The sequence below is a fragment of the Chenopodium album genome, chromosome 6 (genome assembly GCF_948465745.1).
Source record: "Chenopodium album chromosome 6, dcCheAlbu1.1, whole genome shotgun sequence".
NCBI lineage: Eukaryota > Viridiplantae > Streptophyta > Magnoliopsida > Caryophyllales > Amaranthaceae > Chenopodium > Chenopodium album.
In genome coordinates this window covers 75,797,904-75,813,387 of record NC_137839.1, presented here as the reverse complement: position 1 = coordinate 75,813,387, position 15,484 = coordinate 75,797,904, and the positions used below count along the sequence as shown (strand labels likewise).

The 15,484-nt window shown below is 33.9% G+C and overlaps 1 long non-coding RNA gene across 1 annotated transcript; it reads right to left on the bottom strand.

Annotated features, from left to right (window-relative positions):
• Positions 1-11,756: 11,756 nt before the first annotated feature.
• LOC145635327 (uncharacterized) lies at positions 11,757-13,901 on the bottom strand. Its single transcript, XR_014113834.1, has 3 exons — positions 13,447-13,901; positions 13,293-13,370; positions 11,757-11,803 (listed from the first exon to the last, which is right to left on the bottom strand). It is a non-coding gene; the product is annotated as an uncharacterized LOC145635327 (long non-coding RNA).
• Between the last annotated feature and the right edge of the window lie 1,583 nt (positions 13,902-15,484).

Here is a 15,484-nt window from a genome sequence, read left to right as displayed (position 1 = left end):
TTGCACCATTTTCTTATTAGGAAAAAAAATTATTTGTGTTCACACTACAAATACCCAACATACTCTTGTTTTTTCACACTTACTTTTTAGTTTATCAATATGTCACATGAGCAATTTTGTATTTTTACTTTTTTCTTTCTTACTTTTTTCCACTACCAAAATATTTACTGCCAACCTCTATAGTGCAATAATAAAAAAACGGAGGAAGTATGTTTTCACCGTTTTTTTAGTAGCAATATATCTTAAAATTGTCCACTTATAAGTTAAATTGAATAAGCATAAAGTAAACAAATAACTTTATTAAAAAAAAAAACAAAAAAGAAAAAAAAAAGGAAGGGTAGATATAAACGAACTATGTTATATAATCTTGATTAATCTATCTGTTTACATTGTCTAATTACTTTATTTCTCAAAGTTCGTTCCATAATAAGACTTTATTTCAAAGGAAGAACTCGTAAAAACTATGTGCAATGGGAAAGAACATTACAAGCCAAGTACACATTAAATCTTAAGATTGTACGTAAATTTCTAAAATAAAATGATGATGATGTTGACAAATAAAATTCTAAAGCTACAAAACTTGAGTTAGCACTCTTAGCAGTAGAAGAATATTATATTAGTCCGATAATATTTGTCGTTTCTTTCGGCGTGACGCGCATGGAACACGCAAGCAAGCAATCTTACACGAACACTTTGCTTTTGTTGCTCATCTCTTACTAATTCTTTGTATTTTTAAATTGTACTATATAATAAAGACAATTTATTCATTCAATTAATTATTTAAATTAACACGTTATCAGTCAATTTAATCAGATTAATTCAAATTACTATTCCGTGTGGAGAAGGGGGTTTAGAATTTGTTGATTTCATTCACACAATTTGCTTTGATTTTTTTTTTTTTATTTGGAAATGAAATTCAACCAATTCATATGGGAAGTACAAATGACATTTTGTCATGAACAAAAGCCTTGTATCTGTTCAACTTATTGTGAATTAATTAATATGCATGGAAATTTTCACTATAATTCTCATATTAAACACTCATGATAAGAAAGTACTAAAATATAAGGGCTTGTTCACTTCACCTAATTTTTGCTGAACTGAAATTAATTATAGTGAATTGAAATTATTTTTACTGAATTTAAATTATTTTAACTAAACTGAAATTAATTTTACGGAACTGAAATTATTTTTGCTGAACTGAAATTATTTTTACTGGTTCTCTATTATTTTTCTTCTTTGAAGTTACTACTTTTCACTGAAATGAAATGATTTTTGCTGAATTGAGCTTATTTTTACTGAACTGAGATTATTTTTGCTTAACTGAATTATTTTTATGAATAATTTTTTTAAAAGTGAAGTGAACAGGGCCTAAGTGGATGTGAGGTACTTGTATAAACAATAATAAGGTCTTTTTCAAATAAATAATATTCAAATTTAATTCGAGAATGATATGAAAAAAGAAAGTGTTTAAATTATTCTAAGATACAAGAAATAACATTTCATTTTAATAAAAAAAAAAAGGCTCTATGTTTAATTTGAATAACAATAGTAGTGCAATGCGCTCAACGTGCATACTTTGCTCTTCGCTTTTTAGTACTACCGGTTTTATGTGCACCTTAATTTTTGAAATCTTTATAGATAACTACTCTTAGATCTGTCAATTCGGATAAACGGGTCGGGTTTGGGTCAGTAAGAGTGGGTCGGGTCAATTCAAATTAATTCCATAACCTATGCGGGTCGAGTTCGGGTTGGGTCATGCTTGAGTCAGGTCACGTCGGGTCATACTTTTTATCGGGTTTGGGTCGGGTTAATAACAGATACGGTTACATTCCGGTCGGGTGAACAATAGGTCGGGTTTAATTCGGTTTTAACGGGTTAAAACGGGTTAGGGTAATTCTCGGGTTCGAGTCGGGTTCGATTCAAGTCAATAATTTGCGAGTTAGAATCAGGTTGGATCATTCTCGGGTTTGAGTCGGGTTCGGTTCAAGTCAATAATTTGCGAATTATAATCAGGTCGGGTCATTTTCAAGTCGGGTCATTCTTGGGTTCAAGTTGGGTTCGGTTCAAGTTAATAATTGCGAGTTATAATCAGGTTAGGTCATTTCATGTTCATTCTCAGATTCAAGTCAGGTTATGTTCAAGTCAATAATTTGCAAGTTACAATCAGGTCATTTCCAAGTCAGGTCATATTCAGGTTTAACTAACTATAAATAGATTATTATCATTTTTATCAAACTAATTATTTCCTTTGACTATAATATATAAGACAATATACTAGAGAACTATAGTATATAATTTAGGAAGATAATTATCTCCTTTGACCATACAACAAAAATATACTATATTTAACACTTAAATTTGAGGATGATGCTCCTTTCTTTTGCTGGCCTGGACCGACTTGGTATCCCAAGACAAAATGCTTTAAACAACAATAATAAGGTGGTCTAAATTGCATTTAAGGTGATTTGAAATCGGGTCAGGAACAATTTGGGTTGAATTTAGGTCGGGTCAATAATAAGTCGTGTTAATTTTGAGTAAAGTAAGTAACAGATCGGGTTGAATTTTTTGGTTGGGTAAGTAATATGTATGGTAGAATTCGGGTCGAGTCAATAACAAGTCGGGTTAAATTTGGGTCAGGTCAATAACAAGTCGGCCGGGTTGATTTCGGGTCGGGTTTGTAATAGGTTGAGTTAAATTCGGGTCGGGTAAGGAACAGGTCTTGTTGAATTCAGGGTCAGGTTAGTAACAAGTCAGGTTAAATTCGGGTTTTGACGGGTTAAAACGGGTTTAGGACAATTTCGGTTAAGTCGGGTTCGATGCAAGTTAATTAAATTGGCCGTTGTAAACCGGTAAATTAGTGCAAGTTGTAAACCGATAAATTGACCGTTTAAAAGCAAACTGAATGGTTCCACACACCCAATTGAACTCCCAAAGGGTATTAGGGATCATGGTAAACATTTCGGCAATTTTTATTTTCGGGCGAAAAAGTCAAAAAATTCTAAAATTGAAGGCTAATATCCATGCTTTTTGAGAAATTTTGGAGGTTTTGGGGCCTGGTGTCGAAAAGTATTGAAATTCTATGGGATACATCTTGGGGTCATATAATAATGACGTTTAAAACCATATATGATCATTATTTGTTGTCATAAATGTTCGTGGTTGGCTTGAATAAATAAAATTGGTGCAAATTGTAAACCGGTAAATTGGTCATTTAGAGGCAAGTTGGATGGTTCCACCGACCCAATTGGACTCCCGGAGGGTATTAGGGACCATGATAAATATTTCGGCATTTTTGGGCGGAAAAAAATTAAAAAATTTCAAAATTGAAGGCTAATAACCACTCTTTTTTAGAAATTTTGGAGGTTTCAGGGCTGGTGTAGAAAAGTATTAATATTTTAGGGGATAAATCTCGGGGGTCATATAATGTCGTATGGAACCATATATGATCATTATATGTTGTCATAAATGTTCGTAGTAGGTATGAGTTAATGAAATCCATGCAAGTTGTAAACCGGTTTTAAAATTGGCCGTTTAAAGGCAAATTGGATGGTTCCACAAACCCAATTGGACTCCTGGAGGGTATTAGGGACCATTGTAAACATTTCGGCAATTTTTATTTCCGGACGAAAAAAAGTCAAAAAATTCCAAAATTGAAGACTTATCCATGCTTTTTGAGAAATTTTGGAGGTTTCGAGGCATGGTGTCGAAAAGTCTTTTTTTTTTTTTTTTTTTTTTTAGGGAATACCATTGAGGGTCATATAATGCTATTTGGAACCATATATGATCATAATTTGTTGTCATAAATGTTCGTGGTAGGCTTGAGTTAATGAAATCGTTGCAAGTTATAAGCCGGTAAATTGGTCGTTTAAAGGCAAATTTGATGGTTCCACCCACCCAATGGGACTTTCGGACGTTATTAGGGACCATGAAATTTCGTCAATTTTTTTTTGGGCGGAAAAAAATAAAAAAAAATTCAAAATTGAAGGCTAATATCCACGCTTTTTTGAGAAATTTTGGAGAATTCGGGGCCAGGTGTCGAAAAGCCTTGTAATTCTAGGCGATACATCTTGGGGTCGTTTAATGTCGTTTGGAACCATATATGATCATTATTTGTTGTCATAAATGTTTGTGGTAGGCTTGAGTTAATGAAATCGGTGCAAGTTATAAACCGTTAAATAGGCCGTTTAAAATCAAATTGGATGGTTCCAGCCACCCAATTGGACTCCTAAAAGGTATTAGGGACTATGGTAAACATTTCGGCAATTATTACTTTCGGGCGGAAAAAGTCTAAAAATTCAAAAATTAAAGGCTAATATCCACGCTTTTTGAGAAATTTTAGAGGTTTCGGGGCCCGATATCGAAAAGCCTTGAGATTCTAGGAAATATATCTCGGGGTCATATAATGTCGTTTGGAACCATATGTTATCACTATTTGTTGTCATAAATGTTCGTGGTAGATAGGCTTGAGTTAATGAAATTGGTGCAACTTGTAAACCGGTAAATTAAGCGTTTAAAGGCAAAATGGATGGTTCCACCCACCCAATTGGACTACCGGAAGGTATTAGGGACCATGGTAAACATTTTCGGCAATTTTTTGTTTTCTGGTAAAAAAAGTCCAAAATTTTCCAAAATTAAAGGCTAATGTCCACGCTTTTTGAGAAATTTTGGAGGTTTCGGGTCTCGATGTCGCAATGTCTTGAGAATTTAGAGAATACATCTGGGGGGTCATATAATGCCGCTTGGAACCATATATGATCATTATATGTTGTCATATATGTGTCATGGTAGGCTTGAGTTAATGAAATGGTGCAAGTTGTAAACCGATAAATTCGTCATTTAAAGGCAAATTGGATGGTTTCACCTACCTAATTGGACTCCTGAATTGTATTAGGGACAATGGTAAACATTTCGATAATTTTTAATTACAGGCGAAAAAAAGTCAAAAAGTTCCAAAATTTAAGATATCCACGCTTTTTGAGAAATTTTGGAGGTTTCGAAACCCAATATCGAAAATCCCTGAGAATTTGGAGGATATATCTCGGGGTCATATAATGCCAGTTGAAATCATATATGATCATTATATGTAGTCACAAATGTTCGTGGTAAGCTTGAGTTAATGAAATCGGTTCAAGTTGTAAACCGGTAAATTGGTCGTTGAAAAGCAAATTGAATGGTTCCACCCAGCCAATTGGACTCCCGGAGGGTATTAGGGACCATGGTAAAAATTTCGGCAATTTTTAGTTACGAGCGAAAAAAAAGTCAAAAAATTCCAAAATTGAAGGCTAATATCCACTTTTTTTGAGAAAATTTTGGAAGTTTTGGGACCCGGTGTCGAAAAAACTTGAGAGTTTAGGGAATATATCTCAGGGGCCATATAATGTCGTTTGGAACCATTTATGATCATTATATGTTGTCATAAATGTTCATGGTAGGCTTGAGTTAATGAATCGGTGCAAGTTGTAAACTGGTAAATTGGTCGTTTAAAGGCAAATTGAATGGTTCCACCCATCCAATTGGACTCCCGGAGGGTATTAGGGACCATGGTAAGCATTTTGGCAATTAATATTTCCGAGCGAAAAAAGTCAAAAAATTCCAAAATTGAAGGCTAATATCTACGCATTTTGCGAAATTTTGAAGGTTTCGGGACTCGGTGTCGAAAAGTCTTTAAATTCCAGGGAATACATCTTGGTATCATATAATGCCGTTTTGGACCATATATGATTATTATATGTTGTCATAAATGTTCGTGGTAGGCTGGAGTTGATGAAATCGGCGCAAGTTGTAAATCGATAAATTTGTCATTTAAAGGCAAATTGGATGGTTCCACCCACCCAATGGGACCCCCGGAGGGTATTAGGGACCATGGTAAATATTTCGTCAATTTTTATTTCCGGCGAAAAAAGTAAAAAATTTCCAAAATTGAAGGCTAATATCCATGCATTTTAGATATTTCGAAGTTTTCAGGGTTCGATGTCGAAAACAAATGAGATTTTAGGGGATACATTCGGGTGAACAATAGGTCGGGTTTAATTCGGGTTTTCACGGGTTAAAACGGGTTAGGGTAGTTCTCGGGTTCGAATCGGGTTCGGTTCAAGTCAATAATTTACGGGTTAGAATCAAGTCGGGTCATTTTTGGGTTTGAGTCGGGTTCGGTTCAAGTCAATAATTTGCGGATTATAATCAGGTCAGGTCATTTTCAAGTCGGGTCATTCTCGGGTTCAAGTCGGGTTCGGTTCAAGTCAACAATTTGTGGGTTATAATCAGGTTGGGTCATTTTCAAGTCCGGTCATTCTCGGAGTCAAGACGGGTTATGTTTAAGTCTATGATTTGCAGGTTACAATCAGGTCGAGTCATTTCCAAGTCAGGTCATATTCGGGTTCAACTAACTATAAATAGATAATTGTCATTTTTATCAAACTAATTATTTCCTTTGAATATAATATATATGGCAATATACTAGGAAGTTATAGTTTATAATTTAGGAAGATAATTATCTCCTTTGACCATACAACAAATATATACTATATTTAACTCTAAAATTTTAGGATGATCTTGCTTTCTTTTGCTGGCCTGGACCGACTTAGTCTTCCTAGACAAAATGCTTTGATCAACAATAATAAGGTGGTCTATATTACATTTAAGGTGATTTGAAACCGGGTAAGGAACAATTTGGGTTGAATTTAGGTCGGGTCAATAACAAGTTGTATTGATTTCGAGTTAGGTTACTAACAGATCGGGTTGAACTTTTGGGTCAGGTTAGTAATAGGTCTGGTAAAATTCGGATCAGGTCAATAACAAGTCGGGTTGAATTTGGGTCAGGTCAATAACAAGTTGGGTTGATTTCAGATCGGGTTTGTAATAGGTTGTGTTAAATTCAGGTCGGGTTAGGAACAGGTCGGTCAGGTCAGGTTAGTAACAAGTCAGGTTAAATTCGGGTTTTGACGGGTTAAAATGAGTTTAGGTCAATTTCGATTCAAGTCGGGTTCGGTTCAGGTCAATAATTGGGTTACATTCGGGTCGGGTAATCTCCAAGTCATTTCATGTTCGGGTTTGGGTCTCACATACTCGGGTCAACTCGGATCTAGGGTTAATTTCAGGTCGGGTTTGGGTCACCATTTTTTCGGGTTTAGATGGGTCGGTTAATAATCGGGTTTGAGTCGATATTTCGGGACGGGTCAACTTTTGATAGCTCTAACTAGACCTTAAAGTTTGTATTTAACATTTATCAGAGGTTTTTCAGTGCGGCAGGCCACATGGTGCGGCAGGGGTTACTTGTAGGGTGTTACTTGTATTTTCGGGTTACTTGTATGAGTTACTTGTATTTTGGGGTTACTTGTATGTGTCACTTGTAAGGTGTTACTTGTATTATGAGGTTACTTGTATGAATTACTTGTATCGTGAGGTTACTTGTATCTCCTACAAGTAACACTCTAGACCAAAACCCTATACCAAACCACTAAACCAGTAACACCCTACAAGCAATTAGCCCATGACCAAAACCAGTAACACCCATATAAGTAACCCCAGAATACAAGTAACACCTACAAGTAACCCATGACAAAACCAGTAACACCCTACAAACAAGTAGCCCATGACCAAAACCAGTAAGACCCATACAAGTAACCCCAGAATGCAAGTAACACCTACAAGTAACTCCTGACAAAACCAGTAACACCCTATAAATAACTCCTGACAAAACCAGTAACACCTTACAAATAACACTGTCGCACCATGTCGCCAGCCACATACAAAAGTTTGTAAATATTTATAGCCTAGTGCAGCTGTGAATTGGGGATATGTAATCACGATATGATTGTAAAAATTATGAAATAAAGGCCATGTTTGGTAATTGGCTTTTTAATGGCTTTTTGGTTAGCTTTTGGCTTTTGGCTTTTTTAGATGGTCAAACAGCTAAAAAATGTGTTTGGTAATTGGCTTTTTAGTCAGCGAAAAAGTTGGCTTTTAAGCCAAAATGAAAAAGCTGCTTTGAGTAGCTTTTTTGTTGGCTTTTGGCTTGTTGGCCCACAAATTATCTAATAAACAGCCAACAACCAACAATTAATTTACCAAACACTTTTATAAACAGCCAGCTTAAACAGCTAATTTCAAAAGCCATTATAAACAGCCAAACATTCCAGCTGGTCAAACAAGCCAAGTGAACCACCCAACAGCCAACCGCCAACAGCCATTTGCCAAACAAGGCCAAAATCTCCAAATATTATAGTATATGTGAGATTTCTGTAATCACGTTATGATTGTTATAATTATGAAATAAAATCTCCAGATATTATAGTATATGTGAGATTTCTGTAATCACGTTATAATTGGTATAATTATGAAATAAAATCATCCAAATATTATAGTATATGTGAGATTTTTGTAATCATGATATAATAGTTAAAATTTTAATATAAAATCATCCAGATATTATAGACTTATAGTACATGTAAAAGAGAACCATGTAAAAGAAAACCGATCAAAAATTGCAAACTGAGAGTGAGGGATAGCTCAAGTGGTTAGAGCTCCCTTCCCGATTTAAAGAGATCTTGGGATCGATTCTCATTCCCCGCCCTTGTGGCTCTCTAAAAACCAAAAAAAGAAAAAATCAAAAATTGAAAACCAATCAAAAATTATAAGAGACAGCAAACATACTGTGAATATCATACACGTACATACATGATGTGGTGCTTCCATGTAAAAAGATATAATTTGTGGTTAACATTCTTTTTTAACTAAGGGTTTGTTTGGCCAAGCTTTTGAAAGACAACTTCTGTTTCCCAGAAGTAGTTTTCCAGAAACTATTCCTAGAGAAACAGTTGTAAGAAATAGATTTGTTTGGCCCATCACAAATCAGAAGTGATTCTTAGATTGAGAAACTATTTTACCCTGTTTGGCCCATATTAGTTTTTTTTTTTAAAAAAATTATTTGGGAGAATAAATTAGTATTAATTTCTTGTACATTGTTGTTAATAATAGGTTTTTTTTTGTTAATAATAGTTTTTTTTTGTTTTTTAATAGCAAATTGTTTATAATAGCTTGTAAGATTAAATTTAATTTAAAATATTGAACAATTCATAAGTCTAAATACTTAGATTTTTTTGTCAAAATATAAAAAATTCATATCCAAAATGTCTGCTATTATTATTCCTAATAAAAGATCCAATAATGTTACAATCCACGACTCATTAGAGAAGTTGCAATATTGTAGCGAATAGACTCCATACTAAAATCATCCATTGATCCATCATGTTCTTCAAGAGTAGTTACCGGGTTGCCTCCAATATCCTCATCCCCTTCAACTTCAGGTATGTAATAAGGATCTGCATCACATTTATCAAATTCCAAATCTTCAAGTGCGTGTCTTCTTATATAGTTATGCATAGCCATAGTAGCTGCAACAAGTTTCTTTTGAGTTTCCAACGAAAAGCTGGGCATAATTGATAATATCCTCCATCTTTTTTTCCAGACACCAAATGTTCTCTCTATAACGTTTCTCAATGACGAATGTGAATAATTAAAGACCTCGTAGAAACCATTTGGAGGTTGTGTTGAACGACGAAAATCAGGAACATGGTATCGTTCGCCTTTAAAAGGAGCCATAAATCCTTTCATATTCGGATAACCCGCGTCAACAACATAATATTTTCCTGTACATTGTACAATATTAGATAATGACAACATAGTATAATAATGGTAAAGAAGATAGTATAATATATAATTCATAAATATATACCTTCGGGTGGATAAGGGAAATATTTCTTGCGGTCTTCCATTGCATCTTTTAAGATTCGATTATCATGAACAGATCCCGGCCACCCAGCAACAAAATATGTAAATAACATGTCGAAGTCACAAATTCCTAAAACATTTTGAGTAGGGTTACCTTTGCGCCCAATGTAAGGGATTTTATCCTCCTCCGAAACAACACATGGAATATGAGTTCCGTCAATGGCACCAATACAATCCTTGAAATGTGGCCAATATTTATAATTATTTCGTATCTTAGTTGGAACCTCCTTGAAGTTTGGATCAGAAGATCTTACAATATCTTTAGAAAATCTTGTCATTGCTTCAAGAACTTCATTGAATTTTCTACTTATTGTTTCACAAGAATGTTTAAAGCGATTTTGCATATTACGATTAGATTGAAATTGTGCACATAAATATACGAATATTCCGAGTGCTTCTTCAGCAGGCATGGTCCTAGTTGACTTTAATCCATATTTATCCATTAATAATTTAGCAAGACTATAAAACACATGGGGTTCCATTCTTAATATCCTATAACTTTCACCCGATGTAGATAAAACCTCTTGCAACCATTGCCATCCAGAACATAACGAAATCCTAGTAGGCTGTTTAATTAAATATTTAAGATAGTATTTGGTAAGTATCGTTACCCCTGTGGCGGCATATAACATCATTTGTTTACCCCTCAGTTGTTCTTGAAGTAATAAATCTTCATCGTCTTCTTCTTCTTCGGAGGATTCATCAATTACATCATCATAAGCACTTCCATTTGAACTAACCTGATTAAAAAAAACAAGGAACCAATTAAAATTGTATACTTTAAAGTAAACCTTATATAACGAAGCAACAATAAAAAGCTAATATTATATGAGAAAGTATAATGATAATAATATATAACAAATACTAAGAAAATTAAAATAACTGACATAAATAAGAAAGTTGGTCTGTTACAACAAGGTAATTAAAAAAAGTAGCAATCAAAGCATAAATACAATGTTTCATAACAAATAAAAAAATAATTAACGTTGAGAAGCTTTTTTCTCCCTTTTCAATTCTTGCTCAAGCCAACAACTCCGTATATTTTCATCAGGAATACCAACAAACATCTCTCTATATTCTCGTTTGACAAATAAACGAGTTCCTAACATATAAAGTTCACTTCCTATTTCAACCCCTGGTGTTGTAGCTAGCAATGTTAGACACTCTCCAATGCTACAACCAGGAAGATCAGTTCTTTTTGAAGTTACAGTAGCACTAGATTGAGAGAAATTCTCCATCGCACCAACAATACGTTTTAGCTCATTTTGCATGAGCTTAGCTGTGCTAACTTTAGATTTATTTCCTTTTTGTGTTTTTTTTCCTTTTTCTTCCGATGTTGTATTGACTTTGGTCTTGTCAATGCTTTCACTTTCAAGCTGTTGAGATACTGTTTCATTGATACTACCATCCATAGTAATGTCAACTTGTTCCTCATCTTCTATCTCTTCGTTTCCTATGGTAGTCAAGTCTTCTATTTCAATATCATCTTGTGAATAAGGGTTCCATGAAGTTGTAGCAGAAACAATTATTTTAGCAAACATGATCTCTAACTCTGTTAAATTTTGGATTCCAGCTTCACGAAATTTAGCAACACTCGGATTGGCCTATACAAATAAATAAATGTAATTAGTTAAAACTAACTACTTGAAAAAAGGCAATGTACAAATCAGATTATTGTTATGCTCACCTGTTCTTGGAGTGCCCACCACTGATTGGATGCAACAATTGTATTTTTCTCATGATCCCATCCTAACCCTGTCTCCTTTTCTACGAGATTCTTCCATGTAGCGTACTCCGTTTTTAACTTATCCCACTTGTTTTTTAATTGCTTCTGGTCATACTTTTTACCAGACCTTTGTTGGAACTTTATAACCACATTATTCCAACCAATTTTGCTAAAATGAGTGTGTGGTCTATTCCCTGCATGGACCTCTTCAGCATAAACCTCACAAAAAATCTTAGTTGTTTCATCAGACCAAGTTGCTTTTGACCTCTTTACTTGTTCGTTAATCTAAAGACAAACAAAGCCATGAAACGTTGTGCATTACGCATAAGCTTCACCAACCATACACACAACATAATAATGTAATCTGCCTCCCAAGGTCACGCTTTATAAATTCTACCAGCATTATATTGACAAACCTTACAACATACAAGCCGAGTACTCTTTAAATCCAACATGCATTTCATTCCCTAATATATATATATATATATATATATATATATATATATATATATATATATATATATATATATATATATATATATATATATATATATATATATATATATATATATATATATATATATATATATATATATATATAGCCCATTCATAACATGTTCATTAATTTGTTGATGCATAATGTATAGCCAAACTTTATTACTCACCTTTAAGAAAGGTTAGGTAATGGTTCCCTGTCTATAAGTTCTTACAAAGAATATGATACTATGACATCATAACCTCAATACCTCAAAAATATATTTCAACCATTCCACTATCACCTTGTCCGGATATAAGCAAGTAAATTTGATACCAACACAAGCAATGAATATACTAAATAAACATCCAACTACGTACATATACTACACCATTGTCAACATAGATCAGAAATACCCATGACTATAGCCCTTAAATATAACTTTCAATTAGAACGAGATAAACGTCCAATTATATGGCCAAGTGGCCAACTGTCCAAAATTTGCACTGCACAGCTATCAGTGGCATATAATAAACCACATCCATATATGTAGAGGTATAACAGGTACTGCATAGCTTGTAATGGTTAAAAGAGAAAGAAATCGATAATTCATCTTAACAACTTATAATATCAAAGTCAAGACTCTCAAGGAGGCCTTATTTATTTATTTACTCTGATATAGCAACAAGGCACACAATATCGAGGTACTCAGCAATCCCTTTGTCAAAAAACAATAGTCAATTATAATACAATATTAGGAATTTAGGATGTTCTAAAAAAGTAGACACATTTCCTAACTTTACCAATTAATAAAGACCATAGTTCTAATATTGTCCCCAACTGTCAATCTGACACCCCCTTATGCCCCAGAACAAGCAGCCTAGCAAACAACTTCCTATCTCTAGCTTAATGACTTTGCATATTTCTGGGCTCTAATGCTGTACTAGACAACAACTATATCGAACCCACTACGATTACAAATAACTTCAATGTAACATATATGAAAGAAAAGCTTCCGAGTTCTAATTTTTCATTACTGCGTATGAGATTAACAAGCTCAGCCCTTACAGATGACATTGTTTTTAGTTTCGACTGCTATTCCGCCTAAACCACATTAAACTTATAACCATACTATATTTAACATTAATTTCATGGCATTGTCCTAACACAGGTATCATTTACCCAGTCTTTAAATTCTAAGAATACCCAGAAATTGAATTTGTGTAAACGGTTAGTATTTTGCTAAATTGAATCAAAAATGAAATTTTCAAGATCTATATTCTGGACCAATTCACTAACCTCATTGGCAGAACTTCTTGTTCGTGAAGTATTGGGATGATTTGGATGAGGAGAACCACTGAGATCTATAGCTTTCTCCTATTTCAAAATCAATGCAAAGAAATTAGGGTTCTACCCACAAAAGAGAAAATTTTAATAAGTAAAAAAACATTACCTTATTATTGCTTGGTTGTGTCCTCTTGGGTGGACGAAATGGTGGCGCCGGTGGTCTAGGAGGACCGGATTGCATGTCGTCGGACGCCGTCTTCGTTTGGCCTTGAGGGTTGAGCGTTTCGTGTTTTTGGAGAGAGAAAGAGCTGCTCAGTGTTTATGAGAGGTGAAGAGAGAGAGAAGGGGGGTTTCTTTTTTATAATGGGATATTAGAGGTCTTTTTGTAAAATGTTAAGGATATTTTTGTCCAAAAAAAAGTTTCATTAAATGGGAAATCAGCTCCCCGAGAAACTGATATAGAGAAGCTCAAAATTGGTGCTTCTTATTTTTCCCACTCTAGAAGTTATTTTGGGCTTCTTGAGAAAGTGTTTTTGTTTCTTAAAAAACCCTTGTTTGGCCCAGTTTCTATTTCTTAGATAAAGAAACACTTGTAGAAACTAGGCCAAACAGTTACTAATTAACATTCATCACCACAATTTTCCAAGACTGGTCTATTACATAAATTGGACATTCAAGATCAACTGATCCTTTGTACGGAATCTAAAGTCTAAAGGCATGTACCACCTTGAATCAAAGACATGCATTACTAAATAAGCATCATAATTTCTAGGCCACCTATTTTAAAATCCATTTTAGTCTCTGGCGTCCCTCTCATAAGTGTCTCATATTGAAGACAGGGGAGAGATGGTTCCATTTTTGAAGAAGAGGAATAGCTCCTACTATCATCAATTAGTTTTAGTATGCAACCTCGTTGGACCTTGTATCTGACTCGAATAATTCTCCTCCTCCTTATTTAGATTGCCCAATTTAATACGGTAAACCAGCCATGGAACCTTTTTAGGTACACTATTGTTTATGGATCAATAAATACTCCTTCATTAGGTGCGTGGATTAAATACCCTACCCTCCTTTTTTTTTTCCAAAAATAAATAAATTAAGTACAATTAATAAGACTGCTAATTATCCTTACTGCTCTCCTTATTCAGACCGGTAAATGGTAGAGTTGTTATAAACAGTTTAGTCCTATCCATTGCTAATTCAGTTTACTCAAAAGCCCATTACTACAAAAAAAAAAAAAAATCAATATAGCATCAACCAAAATTTGTTGCTATTCACCAAAAATCCGTTGCCAACTCTATTTAGCAACGGGTTGGAAACAAAAATTTGTTGTTGCTAAAAGGCTTGTTGCCATGGGATTTTGGATACAAGTTGCAAAGCAATTTGTTGCAATATTGCATCAATTTAAATATAGTTTCCATGATTGTTGCTGTTTTTGGTGCATTCGTTGCCAACTTTGGCAACAGATTACCATTGGTCGTTGCTAAAATTAGCAACAAATGATTAATGTTAGTTCCTAAAATAGCAACAAATTATTAATATTGGTTCCTAAAAATAGCAACAAATTATTAAAATTGGTTCATAAAAATAGCAACAAATCATAAATATTGGTTGCTATCAACACTACGAGACAAAAACCCAATCCCTATTAGCAATTCGGTTCAACCCGATCTTGGCCTTTACCAATCTGAAATCTCACTTAGGTTAGGTCAACTCGGCTCGACTTTGCATGTAAGGCTATTTGAATCCCCAGTCTCAAGAATCGCATTTGGTAGGAGTCGAACTTGTGACCTCAAAGTCACATGGTGAATCTCTTACCAACTATACCAAGTACTATTTGTTTACTTCTATGCATATAATTTATAATAAGTGAACGAAATATTAGAGACGAAATTGAAAATTTTGTCTCTAAATTAGGGACAAAATCAAAAATCTGTCTCTAAATTAGAGACGAAATTGAAATCCGTCTCTATTTGATGTCATTATAGCAAAAAATTATTTTATACATTATATCAAAAAGTGGCCTACATATAAATTAACAACAATATGTATCACAACTCGTTTCCAATGGCAACAAATAAAATAATACGTTATCAATTAGCAACAATAATTTAGAATACTTGTTTCTAATGGAAACAATTCAAAAATTCATTGCCTTTGTTTGTTTCTAAATAAATACAAATAAAATATTTGTTGTCATAGTT